Below are 20,610 nucleotides of genomic sequence, written 5' to 3'. Positions count from 1 at the left end.
AAATCAGAGCATATTTTTTCTCCTTTGAGCAGTGGGTGCTCTTTAATGCCACTTCATACCGTAGTGGATCTTATACTATGAATGCTCATTTTCTGTCATTTTCACTTATTTAAAACTGCTGGGTTTTCTTTGTTTGTCTGCTTCTTTTACATGAGATGCCACTTGAGTATCATGTTGCAACACAAATATCCACAGATCTACTGTAAAATGGAACTTATATTCTCATGGTTAATGCTGGCAGGGCAAAAACAGAGACTTAAGTCTTGCTTTCTGATACAGAAGCAAGTTTTGCTTGACTTCAGCAGTCCTATGTGTGCATGCAAATGAGATCAGATGTGGCAGTCTGAAATCCTTCCAGTGTGTCCTCAGGAAACTGTCCAGGTAGAGTTTCTGTTGTTCAGTGACCAGTATTTCTGGTGTGTGAATGTGTGAGAGGTTTGTCAAAAGCTGTTTTTCTGGGTTTATATGAAGATAGGGAAAGAAAAACAACAAGAACAATAAAAACAAGACCTATACCTCTGCCTTTATTTTGCATCCTTGGATTTTTCCCTTAGTCTTGGAGAGCTAGGTTGGAACTTGTACTTGCTTACCTGCTTATGTGGAACCTATAGTGGAAACTGTCAAGGAAAGACTTTGCTCATCATTAGTATGTGTGCATTGTGCTCTCCTGGTGTAATGCAGAGCCAAGATAAATGCATTTTGTTACTAGCAGTAGAAGTTGCTGCCATTTGTATAGGATGGAGAGTTATCATTAAGAGATGACCAACAGAGAAAATGCTGGAGATATTCAGAGGTGGGGAATAAGAGTGGGACAGAAGTAGGAATATACTCAATGGGGGTTTCAGTAGCACCCCTATTATTGATACCAAAGAGAAACGTGAAACTATAGAATTGAACAGTAATGTGAGGATAAAGCAAATGTGATTGTGGTAGAAAGATGTCATGAACGAGAAGTTACAAAGTGAGTCATCACTAGTTGGTAAGAGGAAATAATATTGCTGATAGAACAAAGCATTTTATTCTGTGTAAGAAAAGAGCTGGTAAGGAATAGACATCCCACCAAACCATGATTGTCAGAAGTAGTTCTACTTCTGTGGTGACCAGGGGAATAAATTCTGCTCCTGCAAAGAATATACTCAAAGAAAAAAAATCAAAGAAATAAATTTGATGTAAGTAGTTAGAAATCTAGATTGTTGCAGATATCTCTCATGTAGTTTGAGAGTTATCTGCTGAATGTTAAAGGATAAAAGTTACTGAGTTCCAATCTCTGAGTAACCTGGCCTAGCTGTGGGCGTTCCTGTTCCTTTCAGGGAGTTGGACTGGGTGACCTTTCAGGTCTCTTCCAATTGAAACAATCCTATGATTCTAGGGATATGAACGCTCATCAGTGCAGCCTGTGTCTGTCTGAAAATCTTGCAGAACGACGGCTCATGGCAGTTTCTTAAGGTGACAGATGATTAAAATCCACACTAAATATAGGGGGGAGGAGAGGAGGGGAGAAGGTGGGAATTTATAGCGAGGACTCAAGCATTTCATGTTTTTAGTTATCTCAAGAAAGTTTACTTTTGTGAATTGTTGACTTACTTTGGAAGAACTTGTTTGAAATTCCTTGTGTTCCTTCTGGGATAACTGTGCAGTTATCCATATGCAGATGTGAAACGTGTTTCATACAGCCATCTGAAATTTGAGCATTTATTGTGGTTTTCCTCAGTGGGCTCTCAGAAGGAAAAGTTTGGGGCTAGGGTCTTGAACAAGGATCGATACTGGTTAGACTTGATGGCGAAATTAGATCAAATTAAACTGATTACTTTGAAAACAGTTGGTCTTAAATTTTTACTGGTGTTACCTTCGGTGTCAAATGAGAAGCTTACGGCGGGCAGCACCTGTTCATCTCCTCAGTAAGGTGCTCAAGCTTCAGTGACATTTAACAGCAGTAAGGATCCCAGTATAACTGAGTTAACAGCAGTTCCACGTGCTCTTTGTAGCCTGAAACGTGGCTCAGCTGGCTCGAGATGTGTTATGGCATCTGTATGTGATGCCTTCTGTAGCCAAGGCCGTTGTACTCTCTGCCCAGCAAAAGCAGCTTTCCCATGAGCAGTGTTTGTAAAACAGCTTATGCGGGCTTACAGTAACTCTGCTCTCTGCTACAGCAATACTGTACTCTCTCAAAATAAATGCAGGTTATATATATATAAAGGCACTTCTCGTAGTAAATTAATAGCAGCAACAATCAACAATCCAAGTAGAGGATAGAGTATACAATTGGAGTAGAGAAGAGTACAACAACTTCTTCCAGAACACTAGTGAAATAGTATGTTCCAAGGTTTTCAAGAGCTGTATTAGTTACTGTTCTATCAGTGGACCTATAAGCTCTTGCTGCTGAATTCTCTGTGACGTCTGTAAGGTTTGTGGACCTTCACAATTAATTTTGAAGCTTCTGTTCTTCTGTGGCTTGTGGTTTTTGGTTGGTTAGTTTTGGTTTCTTTGTCATAAAGTCCAGCGTGACTACAGTAGCTGTATATTTCATCACGTAATAAATCATTTATATAAAAACATATGTGCTACTCAAAGGTGATGGTTTGGTCCTTTGAAGGGGTGGTGTACTAACGCAGTCCAGCCAGAGAGATCTACCTGGATAAGCAGGAGTTTTGACTCTGGTTGCATCTCGACCTGGGTAGGTTGTTTGTTTGTTTTGGGAGACCAGGATGTCTTCCGCCAAGGAAGAGTTTGAACGCTTTTCATAAAGATAATTGTATGTTACCATTGTATTGGCATGACAGATGCTCACATTACCACGCTTACCACGTCTCGGGTGCCTTTCAAAATGTGTTTATTGATTTTAAACAATCGATGAAACATTAGAGGCTTGAATGGATTCTGTAAGCACATCTGATGTTAAAACAGTGTTATAAAAGGCAAAATTGTTAGACAATTTTCAAATAGTAGATGGTGAAACCTGTCTGGCTTTCTTCAGAAATTAAATTACAAGCTTGCTTTTATAGCTTGATCTGACAGCTGTGCTATGAGGTGCGAACCTTGGACTATGTGATTACGTGTCCGGTTTTAAACTCAGATCTCCACTTCTCATCACAAGGACTTTACATTAGTGGAGGATTACTGCTGCGGACATACAGTAGGACCTTCAAATGAAATCTGAAGTTGGTTTCATATGAGATCCATTTGAAGTGTGCAAAATCACATTGCTGAAATGTCAGATCAGGAGTAAGTTTTAGCCAGATGGACTCTGATGACTTTATTCAGCAACTCAGGCTTGCACATGGCTGCTCCTGCATCAGCGGGGCCAGCGGTTGACGTTCTGAGCCCCACATGGTAACCGGGAGTGGCTTCGCCCCTGGGCTGGCCCTCGCCGCCTGGACAGGCTTCTGTGGCGTCTTCGGGGCTGGCTGTGGGTCTGTGCAGCCCGACAATCTAGAGGCGAGCAGCTTCGAGTCCGCGCCCGCCCTGTCTGCAGCTCAGAGAGCAGCTCAGGCACCTGGGAACCTTGATCTGGTCCCAATTGGTGATCTGGTGCCTGGTTGGTGGTGTCGAAGCCACTGCTGTCCTGTCCTACAGGGCCTAGGGATGGCCCCAGTCCCTGCTGGCTGGTGGTGCTGGGGCCAGTGCTATCCAAATGGGTGCTGGAGGCTGTAAGGGGAGACAGGAAAGTGAGTAGACAGATCTCCAGCCCTGGGCTGGGACAGAGTCTCATTCCTTATGGGTGAAAGGGACTTGAGCAAGGCCTCGCCTGGCCCCAGCCCAGCAGCACGTGGCTGCTTGCCTCTTACCGATGCCCTCTCCAGCACGGGTGTTGCACTCCCAGCCGGTTGCTCAAGTTGGAGCAGAGTTGATGTGTGCCTTGTGCGGCGCAGGAGCTGCAGAGGAGCAGCTGCCAGGGCCTGGGGAAACCAATGGGTTGTGGCCGTGAGGACAAAGTGACCAGAGCCAGGGAGCACCCAGCAAAGCCCTACTGCTCAGTCCGTGCTCCCCCGGCCCGTGGTGAGGCCACAATCCTACACAGAGCCCCAGAGGGCTGCTGATGTAACTCACCCCTCTCCCTCTGCTCGCTCCCTGCCGTGTGGGTAACGGCAGTCGCTGGCATTGCAGCTGCTGTGCCTAACTCCAAGGGAGGCGTAGGCGTGGTTGGTCTCCCATTTTGGTTTCCTGCCAGAGAAGGGAGGGAATGTGATGAGCTCCCAGTGCCCCTAGACTAAGGCTGCCCAAATGCATCTCTGCTCTTCCAGCCTGACCGCAGTTCCACCCTATCTGTGAAGCTGAAGCCACTGCTCATGGGCAGCGAAGGGCCAGGCCTGCTGGGGCAGTCCCTTGTGCCCTCGTGTCTCAAGAGCTGGCTGAAGGACACCAACCTGACTGGGATGTGGATCCCCATGTTGATCATCTCTTGGATGAACTTGTCTCTGTCTCTACACAGAGGGCACTGGAAACAACGAAGCCCAGCACTCTTGGCCATTCCCTGCAGCAGAAACAGAAGCAGTGTGAGTGTAAGCAGGGTGTGGTGCTACTGAGCACCTGTGGTGCCTGTGGGCAACGGGATGGCACCTACTTGGATGCAGGCCCGGTGGAACCAGGCATGTTGGCAAGCTGGGCACACCATGGTGGAGTATGACCGGCTGTCCCCCACAGGCTCCATGCAAATGATGCAGGTTGTGTCCTGCATTGGCGCTGTCTCCACTGGCTGCTGTGGGAGGTGCTCCCAGCAGAAGGACCTGGGGGAAGATGGGAGGGATGGGCAAGGTGAGAAGTGCTGCACGGAGGGAAGAGGAACAAGAAGGAGCCCCAGGCCTTGGCTCTGGCTCTGTCAGGCTGCATGGAGGTGTCACGGTGCGTTCCTTGTTTCTTTGGCTGGTGCTGACAGCAGGGGTTGGAGGCCCACAGGCAACGCCCGGCAGCCCTTACCTGTGCTGATCAAAGTGCTGGGTGACACACTGACCCTCTGAAGCGCAGGGAAATGGAAGCTGCGCTCACAGCCCGTCTCTGCACAGGTGACGAAGGCCCCCCTCTTGCCACATACAAAGCAGAGCTGAAAAGAGCAGAGCAGCCCCCATCAGCAGAGGCTCAGGGCCTACACAGCAGGCCCTGCACCTCTGGGCAGCGCACAAGGTGCGGGCAGGGCTGGGTGGCACTCTGCAGAGCTGCCTGGTGAACAGGGCTCGTCTACAGAGCAGGAATTTCTCTTGGAGCTGCTTGCAACGGCTGCGTTTGCTTTCCTTGGACCAGGCTAAGCTCGCCATGCCTCTCCTGGCACCAAGCTCCCTGTTTCGGTCTGGTACTCACCGTCTGCTCTGCTTGCCTCATGGTGCGTATCGGGTCTTCAACATAGAAAAGGCCTTTATTTTGTTTGTCTATCCCATGTTGACAAAGACCATTGGCAAATCCCTGTACATGAGGAAAGAACGCGGTCTTGTTAATGCAGAAAGGAGGGAAGCACTGGTTGGAGGAAGGTGGCAGGAGCTACGAGGGAACTCACCACACAAAACGCATGGAAACACATCCCATACATCTCGTATCTCTTGCCAAAGATGGGTGTCTTGTTATCCACTCGGCCACAGAGCACACATGCTGGAAAGGAGAGAGTAACAGCTGTGAACGCCTTGCAGGGCCAGGGGCCCCCGGGGGCTGTCCCAGGGGCTGCTCTGCGCCAGCAATGCCAGCTGAGGGGCAGGGCCAGAGGCTGTGGAGGGGAAGGGACGCTGCAGGCCCAGTGGTGCCAGCAGGCAGCCACAGCCCAACCATGGCCCCCCTGGCCAAGGAGCAGAGGGACCCTGTGTTCCCCCACCTCCCTCTCCACCACAGGCAGAGCCCAGCACCCCTCTGCCCCATGGTGGGAAGCTGTGCAGGGACACTTTGTTCTCACCCAGCTCGCTCAAGCCAGCGGCCTCCTGCGTTCCCTCGGACATTGCGTGCATCAACAGCGAACGCTCACAGAGTGTCTGTCCCAGCAACACCAGGCTTTCTCCTCCGTGTGCCAACCTATGGGAGAAGCAGGTTGAGGCTGAGTTCTCAGCTAAGGCCCCTGAGCGCTGGGGAACCCTCCTCCCTCGGCAGCCTCAGGCAGACCCATACTCCCTGCTCACCTCACCAAGTCGCACTGAGCTCGGCCTGAGCCACGCAGCCTTAGCTCTGTTGCACAGCCGGGGGTCACAGTGGATTGCTCTGTGCCACCCCTGTGGAACCATCACGCATCACAGGGGCTGAGGGCACCCAGGCAAGAGGGCGGCGGCTCTTGCAGCCAGCACAGTGACACAGCCCCGCTGGAGCCTGGCATGTTGGGGCTGCTGAAGGCACTGGGTGACACATCCACCCTCCTGGCCCCACTGAATGCTATCAGGCCTGTGGCTCCATCAGTACCCCAATTTAGCGTTCATGTGTTGCCGTGACTTTTTGGCTGTTTGCTGCTGATTACCTCTCACTACAATAAATGACTCAGTTCATAGAATCACAGCATCTTTATGTCTTTCCATGACATGCTTGAGGCCTTACTACTCCTGGCCCCAAAAGTAACGCCTCTCCTTTATTTCCACAGCAACAATAACAGGTATAAAGAAGACAATAACACTAGGTAATACAGCAAGTTGTCAGCTACAAAACACTATTTTTCAACACAATCCCCCCCACTAGCTGTGCATTCTCAGCAACGATGATCAACAGACTGCACGCTACGCTCAGAATGTGCGCACCAGCCGTGATGATGCACTGTTGCTGTTGCCACTGCTGAAACGCACCACCCACCATCTCACTGTGCTCACAACTGCAGCTTGGCCTCCATAAACATTCAGCAAGCATCAGTGAATATCAGTAGGTGACTTTTTTCTGCATGTATGGATTCAGTGATACGTTGCATATGTTCCACACATGCTACTAGACCTGTGGGGTCTGCTAGCATTGATAGAAGTACTTCTCTTTTGGCTGCACCTCACAGTGCAGGCAATCATGTTGAATCTAACTTTTTTTTTTTTTGATCCAAGATTTCCAGCTCTGAATTTATGGAGTGATAGATTTCCATGTTTGAAAAAAAAAACAATTGAAGAGGAGAGGTTCATTTGGAGGTCTGTAGCCTTGGAACTCGGCACGACTGAAGCATGGAGCTGCCATGTGGGGTTGTTAAAACTGCGTTCAGCATTCAAGGTGTAAAGGCTAACAGCACACTGGAAGTGACACTGGAGGGAGTGGCAGATACAGAAGATGACAAATCCAGTGCTGGGAATGTGCTCAAGGTCCCGTTTCTGTCTTTCTGACTGTTACTGACTTTCCCTGTCCCACACAAGAGAGGAAGCAAATGCTGCAGAAGTCCTTCAAAAACTTGTTGGTGGGGAATTTCAAGCAGGTGCCTGATATGAGGAAGGAACATTAAAAAGGGGCTACTTGAAAAACAGCTGTGATCTGTGATCACAGTGGGGAGCATAGCAGGGCCCAGAGCTCTGGGCTGCAACACCGGACTGCCAACACCTTGATCTGCTGACTGCCTGGTACAAGAGGCAGGAGGGCAAGCTGAATAGTATGCCAAGAAAGAAATAAAAAAGACATGAGAACAATATTAGGTAATAAAGCACCAAGACCAGGTGGGTCAGCAGATGATTTTGGAGGATATTCTCAGATAAATTACATGCAATTTTAAGTGAGGTTTCTTAAAGCACATTGGGAACCAGATGTTTTTCCCTAACTTAATTTATTCATCCAGGAAGGAAGACAAGGAAGTTTAGACTGTACAAATCTATTTCATTTTCTTGCATTGATTGCAATAACTTTAAAAGCTATCACTATTAGATTAGGGGCCAACCTTACAGTGTTTGCTCAGGACCAGTTTGCTGGAAGCGACTGCTCAGTGGATCACAGCATAAAGAGAATGCATCACCTCTGCTATAGCATTACAATTTGATCATATCTCAGCAGGGGATTCAGTTTATCTGAATAACCACACACTCATTTGTTCCTTCTCTCTGCAATTCCGAGCATAGAACTTGTCTTCTGTATCAGCCACTCCCTCCAGTGTCATTTCCAGTGTCCTTGCAGCCATTTCCAGTCCTTTCAGTCATGCTTAGTTCCATATCTACAAGGCTACAGGGCTGTGAGAGCTGCAATGCCCTTCTCCAGTGCTGCTCTGTGAGACGCAGCACAGCCGCACTGTGCCTTGCACAATAACTGATGGTATACTGTTTAGAGGCTTCCATTTTGTGGACTGTGCCATCCAAACATGGACTTTTGTCTGAAGACATAATGTATGTGCACATGCCATTATGTGACAGATGTAGTTCTGATAATCCATAGGCCTTACAAAAGTCAGATAGAAGTCTAACCAGGACACATCCAGGGTTGAGTATTTCTGCTCCACAGGGAGAAAGATGCGCTATGTGCAGAGCTGTTTCTCTGTTGTGCTTGGCAGCAATCTCATCTGCAGATGGGGAATGCTTTTTTGATGAGGTGTTTATATCCTTATGACCGGCTCCAAAATAACACTCAAAGTCCTCTGAAGCTTTATCTTTTTATTATTATTATTTTATATGATTATTGTGTTTGTGGCTTTATCAAAGATATTAACAGATATTAATTTTCAGTTTTACTGCAGTAAGTTTGAAGTGAGAGCAACTCTATCACAGCCAGCAAAGTCTGTATGATCTCAGCAGGACTTTGTCTTCCCCTGAGGTTCTATACATGCCACGAATGTCACAGAAAAGTATACTGTGAGGTTTTCTAAACCTTAACAGGTATTTCTGAACTTTAACAGAAAATATTTCTTGTATGCCTCCTGTTGTTAAGACAGACTCTTAGTTTCTTAACAGTACTTCTCACAGGCCTTGGAGCTAAATAAAAACTACCACTGCAATTTTAAGTGACCACAGTAAGACTTCCCCTTCTGCAGCAATTTGTGTCTGAGGACAACTCAACACATTAAGTCTTTGGGGAATTACATGTTTCTTCAAAAACTCGGGAGTCTATTTTTTAAGCAGTTTCTACTTTTACAAGACATCAGATCTCAACTCTAGGACAGGTTTGGGATAAAACAGACTCTAAGGCTAGGGTTATTCTGGAGGGAAATTTGTGTGTGAAAGAAGAAAAGAGCTTCTGTTGTTTATCAGTCCATTGGCAACTGTCTAGAGCTATTCATATTTCTTTGTGGTTATAGTTTCCAGGAGTCAATATGATAAAATACCTCTAGCACAATTTTTTTTTTTTTTAAATCATTATTTTTTTCCTCTTTTCTCAGATTGTTGTGTTGTGTTTTCCTCAGTAGGTGGCAAACTTCACAAGCTGTAGCTGGTGGGATATGTTTGGCACTCCTGTGCAGTACAATTAAAAGCTTGCCTTGGACCTCATCCAAATAAAATTTTCTTTATTTCATTTGCAAAAAGGATCCATTATTGTTCCTAATTCAATCATTTTCCTTTCTAAGCTGATCTGGGCTATAGCCACTGTAGTGGAGTATTTACTTTCTGTGCATGGTGTTTTTTGAGCTTGATGAACAAACAAGGGAAAATGACCTTCAGCCATTGAAAACAAAAGCCTCACATCAGCTCCATCCATGAGACACAAGCCTGGTTTGTTGATACTACAGAATTGTTATTAGTAACATAAGAAAAGAGCACCACCTTTTTTTTTTTTTTTTTTTAATTAATATTCCTTGGTGCTGCTATTTGTTTATTATCATCAGTAAGTGTGGGCAGAGCTCTTGGCACAACACCGAGAGAAGGGTGACCTTCAAGAAAGCTTAAGAGCTCCCTCCAACATATAACTAAAATGATTCCTGAGTTTAGCAACCACATAATCTAATTTCCAGTATGCAAACAAAGTGAGCAGCTGAGCGTTATAGAAAGCAGGACTGGCTGTGAGACTTCAGCATATTTTCTTTTCTCCCCTGGACTGATGGCACTCAACTTCGGTGGATCTTGCAAGGGAAACAAGACAAATTAAATACACTTAATTTGCAGAGTATTTATTATACAGAACTATAGAACTTCTCACAGTAAGAAGAGAGAAGAATACCGGAGAAACAAATATGGAGAACAACAGGTAGGTTCTTAACAGTAGATTCAAAAAGAACTGGGGAGGTCAGTAGTTGGGATGGCAATCCAGCTGAAACAGTTTTTGCAGCTGTTTGTTAGGCTTATTTTTAAAGATACTGAATTTAGACAAAGAACAAAGCCCCTTTATTGAACAGCAAGTAAATCCTGTAGGGGAGTGTTTCTTGTGAAGGAGGGGTTGCATGCTTGTTAACAAAAATGAAGCATGCTGGCAGGGAAGAGTGAAACCAGTTGTACTGTTAGGATTCTGTGGTTTGAATGGGGATATGCTCCTCTGAGTATCATGACTATAAGTTGTGCATCCAGGTGCAGGTTGTTTGACTGTTCTGTGCCTCTGTTTATTTGCACTGCCTGCCACAAGGTCTAGAAACAATAGTAGGCTTGTTTTAAAATCTAACATCTGTTCATTGAGCTTGATGGTCAAATTCTGCAGGATTCATTTAATCTGGTGAAACCATATTGGCTTGCTGTGAAAGAACTATGTTAATTCTCATAATCCTTGGACCAAATCTTTATTCTCATTTGGAACATTTCCTTGGATTTCATCATTTCATCTCCCATCTGCGTCCTCTACAAATCTGCTAGTATGGTCACTTGGTATGATCATTTTCTCAATGATTTTTTCCTTTTTCCTATCTTCTCACTTCTGCTATCCATATCCTCTTGATCTGCATCTCCCCATCGAATTTGTTCCGCCTGTCTGACCTTGTGTTCTTCCTAATCCTACTGGTCTCCAAGGTTTAAAGCGAGATTTCCTCTTACTGTGCTGCCCTATTGCTCCCTTCTCATTTTATCCATGTGGTCTCTGCATGCATGCACCTCAGGTTTTCATTCATGCCCCCTGCTTCTGATCAGCAGCCATCTCTCCTTGGGGCAAGGTGGCTCCTAAGAAAGCTAATCAAAACAGGAGGAACTTGTAGTCTTCTTGGGCACAGTCATAATAAACACTGGAGCTGAAATGAGAGACTCAGGCAGTCAAGACTTTCAGTAATAGAAGGCATGGCCCAGATTAGAGAAACTTTACTGAATGTGGGAATCTAAATCTAGAGCAGCACTAGGAGGAAAATATTCCTCTCCTTATCCACAGAGACTGGAGAAAATGTGCTAAAATGGTGGTGCTTCAGGTCTGCTTCTGGCTAGCATTGTAAGAAGAAGAAAAAAACCTTGAACCTTAGCTGAGGGAAAAGCACAAAGCAGAGGTGGTTCCTCCATACAATGTTTTATCTGATCTGCAAGTAGCTGGGACACCAAAATAGGTGGGAAACTGTGACCTTCTGGGTAAGTCCTTGCAAATAGTTGAGGAAGAAGACTGAAGAAGGGGATTCACCCCCTCTAACATGGCTGATGCAGTCAGTTTGTGAGGGGAGATGATGAAGCTAACTAGAGGCATGAGGAAAAGCATCACGGAAGGGAGACAGTTGAAAAAAAATGCAATTTGGGATGAAATACAGGGAAGGGTGGAAGCAGAGTGAGGCACATGTGGCCAGCTGAGTGCAGAGAGCTGGCAAGGATGCACACCCATTGTGGAGAACACGCTGAGGAGAAATGTCCCCTTTGGGAAGTTGAGCAGAAAGTATCTTCAGAAATATAGTATGATACACAGGGTGGAAGAAGATGGTAAGGATGGCAGGAGTAGGAGAGAAACTAAAAAGCTTAAAATGTTAGGCTTTAGCTCAAGCATTGTTACCTGGCCATTGACGCTCTGCCAAAAGAGCTCTGTTTCTTTTCCTGGACTCAAAGAAAGATGGTGACCTCACAATTGCTTGCTGGTGTAGCCGAAAGCCTGGCCCCTAAAGTCCTCTGAGATAGCCATGGTGACACAAGGCATGCAGGGCTCAGCTCAACTACCTCCATCACAGCAGTTGCATCAGGCTGTGCATGTGGTGCAAAGCAGCGGGTTGAAGGGAGGTGAGGAGGTCCTGTGCAAACACTTCAGTCATGGCACAGCAGTACATCTGAGCACTGGTGGCCCATGTCCCCTGCTGTGTGGGAGTGCTGGGCTCTAGAGGTCTACTTTTGCCTCCTTTCACATACAACTGCTTGATGGACTCTAAAAGTCTAAGAAATGAGAGAGAAATCCTCTTGGGAGATTATTGTTGGTAAAAGCACTGTTGCATTTTTGTGCCTTTGCTGAACAGAGGGTGACTTTTTTTCCCAAATATTAGCCAACAATACAAAATGGCCATTCTGAGTCCAATTCAGGCGTCTGCTCAGTTGCATGGCCTCCAGACCATCTTCATCAGTAGTGTTCATCAGCTGGCCCAGTCTGTGCATCTAGGGAGTATCTTGTTGAGGAATGCCATTTCAAGAAAAGTGTTTTAAAGCATTCCTGAAGATGGCAACATGGAGCCAAATACATTGCAGGAGGAAAATAGTTACTTTTCCCCTTCATATGACCAAAAAGCTAACAAAGGAACAATAACAATCAATAATGGAGTAAGTATCATAAAGACATGGGGTACTAGTGAGAAGGAAAAGAAAAAGGAACATAAAAGTTTAATGTGCTGAGACAACCAGTACCTTACAGAGAGCAGATTGGCTGGGTCTCCCACTGCATGTCACACTGACTTTTACAGATCCAGTCCCCTGCTTCCCCAACCCGTGCCTGGCAGTGGAACAAATTGAAGCAATATTCACTGCCTTACCAGGTCAGGATCAGCTCCCTTTCTACCCTGTCACAGGTAAGTTGGGTTGTTTACCACATTTGAGAAAGTTTCAGATAAGATGAGTGTTTGACTCCATTCTGAGCAACCTGGCAGGTTCTTCAGGATGGCAAAACTGAGACTGAAACTTAGCTGAAGCTAAATCATTCAGTTGCTTTTCTGTGCAGAATGATGAGTTGTTTAGGGGATGCATTTGAGGTATTTGGAGACAAATTTTGAGTTTGGAGTGCCCAAACTCAAGGCATTTCTCACTCTGCTATGCAAGTGGAAGTTGCAGAAAGTTTCACTCCTAAGGACTGAAGTTCCAGTGGCAGGCAAGGAGTTTTATTGCTAGTGAACCCCTTTTTGTGAGATGATGGCAAACTTGTGATAACAGTGCATCAGTTCTTCCCAAAGATGCATGCAGGCATGGCAAGAACAGCAAATCATGTGAAAACAAGAGGAACATACACACACACACACACACACACACACACATACACACACACACAAAATGACCACCATTCTGATTTGCATGAAATACGGTAAAGATTAAAATGAGAAGGCATATGGATCAGTTTCAATTATTCCATTGCTGGACTTCTGGGATGAAGTTCAGCAAGAACAAATGCCAGGTCCTGCACTGTGGCCACAACAACCCCAGGCAGTGCTACAGGCTTGGAGCACAGTGTCTGTCTGGAAGACTGTAGAAGTGGACTTGGGGGTATTGGTCAACGCTTAGTTGAACATGAGCAAATACTGTGCCTGCACAGAGAAGAAGGCCAATGGCATCCTAGTTTGTGTCAGAAATTGTGTTGCCAGCAGGAGCAGGGAAGTGCAGTACGCACACTGGTGAGGCTGCATCTGAGTACTCTGTTCAGTTTTGGGCCCCTCACTACAAAAAAGACACTAAAGCCCTGGAGCATGTCCAGAGAAGGGCAACGAAACTGGTGAGGGGTCTGGAGCACAATACTAATGAGGAGCAGCTGAGGGAGTTGGGATTGTTTAGTCTGGAGAAGAGGAGGCTCAGGGACGACCTTATACTCTCTTCAACTTCCTGAAGGGAGGTTGTGGTGAGGCGGGAGTTGGCCTCTTCTCCTATGTAACTAGCAGTAGAGCTAGAGGGAATGTCCTCAAGTTGCACCAGGGGAGATTCAGGCTAGACATTAGGAAATACTACTTGTCTGAAAGAGTGGTCAGGTGCTGGAATGGGCTGTCCAGGGAGGCAGGGAGTCACCATAACTGGAGGTGTTCAAGAAAGGTTTAAATGTTGTACTGAGGAAATGGTCAGACTGCATGATTTTAGCAGTCTTTTCCAACTTTAGTGATTCTGTGATTCTGTGATTCTATAGCTGTCAAAGAGGGATCTTTTCATGTTTGCACCTTGGCTGTCCCTCATGGAGTTATTATCTGAGTTGACTCGAACAACAGGATTATTTTTGGATCGTTCCCCTTGGACATTCTAGTGCATCAGTAGGACAATAGCTATAGAAGCTCTTTCCCTGGGTAATCTACATAGTTTTATGTAAGTTCTCAGAAATGAGGCAGAGGAATCTGGAATATACAGTCATCTCATTTCCACAATGAGAAGCAAGCCTTGCTTCCAGAGATCAAAAGTGGCCCACTGATATTTTTAGACACTGTCCAACCTATTCATAGGCCTTGCCTACTGAATGTTTCCTTCTTGCCATTTTACAGGAGCAAAGGTTAAGTGTTACTAAAGTGCAGGGGAGCTCGGGGGACTGGAATACTAATCTTAGATAGAGTCTGGAGGTCTTTCACCTCTCTTTAGTCAGCGGTTGCACTGGGGCAAGTTATTTCTTGCATTTCTTTTCCTTTATTTGTCAAATCAGGTTACTTGTTATCTCTCTGTAGTCTTACTTTTTGAAATATTTTATGCAAACTAAAGATATATTTTCTTTGTTTAGGACAATCATATCTACATATAGAGATTTACTCCTCTCATATTTCACAAATCAGAGTAAATTAATATATTATTCAGAACAACTGATTCCTCTCTCACGAAACAAACAAACAAAACAACCAAAAAGTGCCCCTTCTTTTCATGACATAAATCTTTCATAAAAGGTTCCCTGGTACAGAATGGAGATGAGTTTTCTTACTGTGAAATAGTTAGCTTAGGATGGCCCAGTTTCTGGTTTAGCTGTATGCTAACAGAATAGTAAGGATGAGTTCCTTAAGAAACTCTTAACTCACCATCATTCTAGAGACTCCATTTCCAGCACTTAACATCTTTTCTCCTGTTCTAAATCCAGGATTTATCCTTCTTTCTAATGATTTCTTTTCCACTTCAATGCACAAGGAATGGAATGTAGGAAAAAATGACCTGAATTGTTCAGGTACTTAGTGGACTCTCCAGGTTCTTGACATTATCCTTGACTGTATTCGTCTTTCCCTCACGTAAACTTTTGTTGCTTGCAGAAATGAGTGGGTGTTTTACATGTTCTGGTTGTTAACTTTGGCACCTGGTGATGGTGAACAAGAAAGTACATGCTCACTCTTTGCTGAGAACTCCCCTCTAAACCCTGAATTGTACTTCAGAAAAACTGCCCGTTGGTCACCAGTTCTATCCGTTGTAATGCAATGTTTTTTGGCATGCCTGTTGATTCTTGGTTGATGAAGTGAGGGTAGTAAATATAACAGCCTTCTCAGGCTCCTGTGGATCAAGTTTGCTCCCAGAAAAGTAACATCTACCTTCTTTCCCATTTTTCATCTTGCTAGTCTAGGGAGGGCTTTGACTTCCTCCTCTTTCGTCCCTTGCATTCTTTTCTTTTTGTCCATGGAGTACCATAGTACTTAGCAGACCTCAGACATCATACATGATTCCTTTATAGTCACTGTAATCATTTTATCTTTGTCTTTGGCCATTCTGGTATACATGAATGTCTTCTTACACCCTTGTAACCCCATTCCTGTATTTTTTACCTCCCTTCTTCTCTAGTTTTTCTCTCCAATGCATTACATTTAACCATGTCCCCCAGTTTTAATGCTCTTCTGCAGTGCTGTCTGCTTTCTCTCAATCCCAAGTGGAACCTACAGGCTTGCCTTGCTACCTTTCTTTTTTTTTCTCCATACAATCATATCTCCATGTTTAACAAAGCCAATCTCATGCACAGAATGCCTCCTTATTGTAATTGTTAGTTATCTCTTCATTCTCCAGAAACTCATCCATAAGCACCATTGTATACCATTGCCTTCAGTAAAAGCAGTAAAATGTTAAGGTACTCCCAGGGCCATTCCTCTGCTTTGACAGTTCACGAGTGAATTACCATGTACTTTTTCAGCTTTTGCTAGACTCTTTTCTAATTCTTGCCTCCATTCTGTTTCAGCTTTTGTGGGCTGTAAAATAATCAATAACGAAAGTGATGTGTCTGCTTTAAGAGGACTCTGGTCCCAGGATTAGAAAAGAGCTCAAATATCCACTTTGCAGAGCTCATCTAAAACCAACTAATATTTTACCTGGAAGGCCTGAACAACACTCCCATGATCTAGGCATTTCAAAATCTTTTGCTATGCTTTTAGATTCCTCAGTGTAATTTATACTTTGAAGAACACCTTGGGGTTCAGTCCCACTAGGTACCCATTAGTCAGAATTCTCTTCAAAATGCATTCTCTTGCTTCTTGATGATTGTCTTTTTTACTGCTAATGAGTTACTTCACTGCATGATGCTTCAATTTCCTTTTATATACTTTTTAAAAAATACATTTATATATATATATTTTATGTAGAAATTATGGACTTTTTACTAATAGAAACAGATTATTTTTCCTATTTTTTGTAATATGTCATTTTGTATGCAGTATCATATTTTCTGCTTTTAGGTAGACCTTATATTCTTGATGTTAGTTCAGTAGGAAAAATCGCAAAGATTACCTTCTTCAAAGGTAATGATCTGAACCTTGCAATGATTCAGGAGAATTAACCACTTTGACTTAATGGCACACTGCACCCAAAGTTTGTTTACTGGACTGGATATAAAAAGACTTCTCATTTTATCCTAACTTTAAGGTACTTGTGGGCATAGAGCAGCTTTTAGGTTCACACCTCAATCAATTTGTCTGTTTCATGGACTTTTAACTCTGGGTTTCAAACTATAGGGGCGTTGACATTTGCTCCTGCATAGTTATTATAGATGTGTACCACCCACTCTCAAACCTGGGTATTTTCCTTTCATCTTAAGGAAATCTCTTTAAAACCCATTTATCTCCAAACATTTTAAGGAGGTAAGCAAGGGTCTGAAAAAATGGACGCAAATTCTGCTGTTTTGAAACATTCCAGGCTTTCACTCCTTTCACAGATCCAATTCTGCTATCATTCACGAGCGCTAAAATTCTGCTGTCCTGAACTGTGGTAATGCAGATATGATTTCAGCTTGTTCAAAGCTTGACACAGGGGCCCAAACAAAGAAAACTTCACTTTTTTCCCCTCCAGTAAGTAGGGAAAGCAACAGGGACATGAAAGGGTACATGCTGTGAGCCACAATCTTTTTTTTTTTTCTTTTCTAAAAAGCAGTCTCTTAACAGAACAGCCTTGCTTTTATTTACAGTGTCGCTGTTATTTACTGTTATTTACTGCTTCACTGATTGCAGAAACTACTTGCAGAGTTCCTTGGCCAGTCATTCATAAACTGTCAGATTGGCAAACAACAGCTTTAGTTTTGTAAGCAAGCACAAAGTAAATGTACCATTGATTGATTTACTGCCTTTCATCTTGATCCTCAGTTTCAAGAAATAATTTCCATTTAGATTTGAATGAAAATACACCACCAGTGGTAGTTATGACACCTCCATGTGCTGAGAGAAAAGCGCACCTTATTTTTGCTTTTGTAGATGGCAAAACATTGCAATGAAAAATACTAGGTGTTCCAGTGCACAGATGGAACAACTGAGGTGCCATAAGGAACGAGAAGAGAAGGCTGGGGTCCAGCAGCCATCCTCACACAGCTGTCTTCTAGTCATGCCCACAACACCCAGCAGAGCAGAAGGCAATTGCAGTGGAGGGCTTAACAGCTTAACAAAGCTAGGTTAACTTTGGGTTTTCAGCTCTTTTGTGCAATGTGATATTTATTTTTGTAACCCTTCAGATTCATGCCCAAGGGATATCTTTCCAGCTTCCACCAGAGCTTGCACATTGTTGTAGTTTCTCACAGCTGTGGTGAGGGAAATGGAGCATCTGCCTTAAGCTAGAGATTCTATGTATTCATTTAAAATCCTTAGCGAAGCTTCTTCACTGTTTGAAAGCTGTTTTAACACCATATAAATGTAAACTCATTGAAAAACTTTTAAAAGTCTGATCTTTAGCTCTTCAAATTTTACAATATTGAAAACTTAGAACGTTTTAAAACATCAGGAAGTGTTCTTCTGTATGTTCTGCAGCGTTTGTGAGCCAAAACAGCTCCACGAGGCATGTTCTTTAACAGTTAGTGCTGGCCATGTTTTTTAACCAAGCATCCAGCAGAAGACCACACAAGGAGCTCAGCATCAATCTGATGGGCAAGCCCTTAGTGATCTCCTAAAAGCTAGTGAGACCTCAGAACTAATGCTGGCTGGAGAAAAGTCCTGTGAGTACTTAATTGTCAGAGAATTCAGCTTGGGCCCGTATCTCTGTCTATGCACAGATGTAAAATTTGATATTAGCTGAGCTCAGCTGGCTGCTGTGCCATGATACTTTTGTAACAGCTGCCCAAGTGTGTTGTGGTGATGGGGATTGAGTTGGGGCACCACTGGGCTGAGAAACCTACAGAGGAGTGCATGGTGGCTGCAGTGGCTTGCAGTGGTGCAGGCCCATCAGTTATCTGAATCCTGCAGTGCATCCCCGCAAATAGTGAGGCTATGTGCATTTTTTTTTATGTGTGTCTTAGCAGTATCACATGTATTTGAGCATTTACAATATTTATAACTATTTGAGTAAGTCAGCTGAGGTTAATTCTCTCGTAAGTTTTCACCTGTGAATGTCTTAAACCAACTATGTTGTTTGGGGTAGGAACTACCCTGTGACATTCTTCAAAGTAATCTTATTTTAGACATCTCTCAGAAGTTCTCATGTGTTGTGTTCTGCTGACCATGCCTTTCATATCGATAATCCTCAAAACTGACCTATTACTGGGGGAAGTGTCACAACTTCAGAGTAGCAACCTGCAGTTTTCCTTGTGAAAATTAAGCATGCATCCTGTCTCTTGCTGTGACATTCCTGGGATTTATGACTCTATTCTTTTTCTCAGTTGGATCTGGTCACATTTTGGGAATTTAAAGCAGAAAAGCACAACTACAGCAACACACTGCTTACATTACTGAAATTTGCCTATGCTTTGTAGTTACTGTGGATGTCTTAGTTGGCTGCTCTTCATCCATTAGCGATAGAAGTGCACCTATCAGGTAAAGAAACTGTTTGAAAGGCACATGGCCATTCACTTATAAGCTGGGAGGCTGACAAACAATATTTTATCTGCCTGAGGAACTTGATTATTGAATTTTCTCCTTGAGAGACCAGGCAAAATCAATTTCCAGAAAATCTGTAATGTAATCAGGAATCCTGAGGGATTTATAAGGAATGTTACTAAATAGATCTATATTCCCATAAATGTCAGTGCTTCTCCACCAGTTGGGCATGTGCTAGCTATTGTTTTCAGTTTCTCTGTGCTTTTTTCAACATAAATTCTGTAAAGAAACTCAGTTTTCTGCTGCTGAGTTGCATTCTTCTGTGTTCAACTTTGCAGGACTTCTCTTAATCAGTCCTTATGGTCTTCATTAGGATTATTTAGACCATTTGAAATAATTATTTTTTAATCAGTAATTGTTTGAATATACATGGTTAGTCATGGAAATACCCAAGGAACAGAGCCAATAATTGATAATTGTAACAAATGTTTTGTATTCGGGGGTCACTACTTAAAAATCAGACCCATTCAGCCCTTTCTACTGGAAGAAATTGCAGAACTTGTAATGGTGCAGTCATTAAATGGTATTTCCTTGATTGGCCCTGTCTTACTTTCAACTCTAGAAAGTTATTGCAAAAAAGCACCACAATTTCAGTTTCACAAATAACCACTTGTCAGATGAGGTCTTTGCTGGAGCTCTGCCTTACCAGCATACCTTAATGAAGTAAAATGTTTCAGTGTTATCATCATCTTTATTTTGGCCAGTGTATTTTACTATGTGCTTGCCATGGAGGAGGAACATACACTCACTTACTACAGATAGAATGTAGAATAAAGTCTTTGTAGGCTTTAATTGCTATAGATTTTTGACCTCCTACCCTTAAAATGCCTTAACGTTTCCTGAGATCTAATATAAAAGCCAGAATTTACAGACTGCAAGCCCTGTGTTTAGACAGGTTTCGTCTGGTTCATCAGTCAGTCTTCATTTTCTTCTTGTCATAATTGTGTTTTCTATTACGAGGTTACAGATCAGTTCTCAGTCTCAGCAAGACTTGCAGCACTCACTCCTACTCCTGCTGTCGGGGTCCATATGTACTTAGTGACATACCTTCTTGTGGGAAGAGTGGAGAAGGAGGCATGTCAGTGTTTGTTCTTTCACTAGGGCATGCAGGTGTAACATTCCCCATTTTGCCAGTTCCAGCCTTGTTACACCTTCTGTGGGAGTTCTCACTGTGTTGATTGAATCCATGATAGGAAACCATGCAACTGTACTGTAATCTTGTTGGGACTCACTCCTCAAGTGATTAATTCTGTACTGTGCAGTGCAGCTTGGCACTCCAACAGACGAATTCTTGCAGAAATTTAGTGAACCTATCGTAATTCACAGTTTTTGTGGGCAAGGTATTATACATTAGTCTCACCACCACCTCACCACTGCCTTTTCACTGCAGATGTTTTCAGTGTGCATTAATAGCTTAAGAAGATAACATGACAACTGGAGTTTTTGGACAGGAATTTTCAGAACTGGATTTCCAA

At 43.7% G+C, this 20,610-nt stretch overlaps 1 pseudogene; it reads right to left on the bottom strand.

Annotated features, from left to right (window-relative positions):
- Positions 1-3,292: 3,292 nt before the first annotated feature.
- Positions 3,293-5,915, bottom strand: LOC122183419 (annotated as a pseudogene).
- Positions 5,916-20,610: the final 14,695 nt, after the last annotated feature.

Source organism: Lagopus leucura, unplaced genomic scaffold, assembly GCF_019238085.1.
Source record: "Lagopus leucura isolate 7727_CA_CO unplaced genomic scaffold, USGS_WTPT01 Super-Scaffold_100018, whole genome shotgun sequence".
Classification (NCBI taxonomy): domain Eukaryota; kingdom Metazoa; phylum Chordata; class Aves; order Galliformes; family Phasianidae; genus Lagopus; species Lagopus leucura.
The sequence above is the reverse complement of the archived record's forward strand: the minus strand, read 5'-3'. Positions and strand labels throughout refer to the sequence as shown.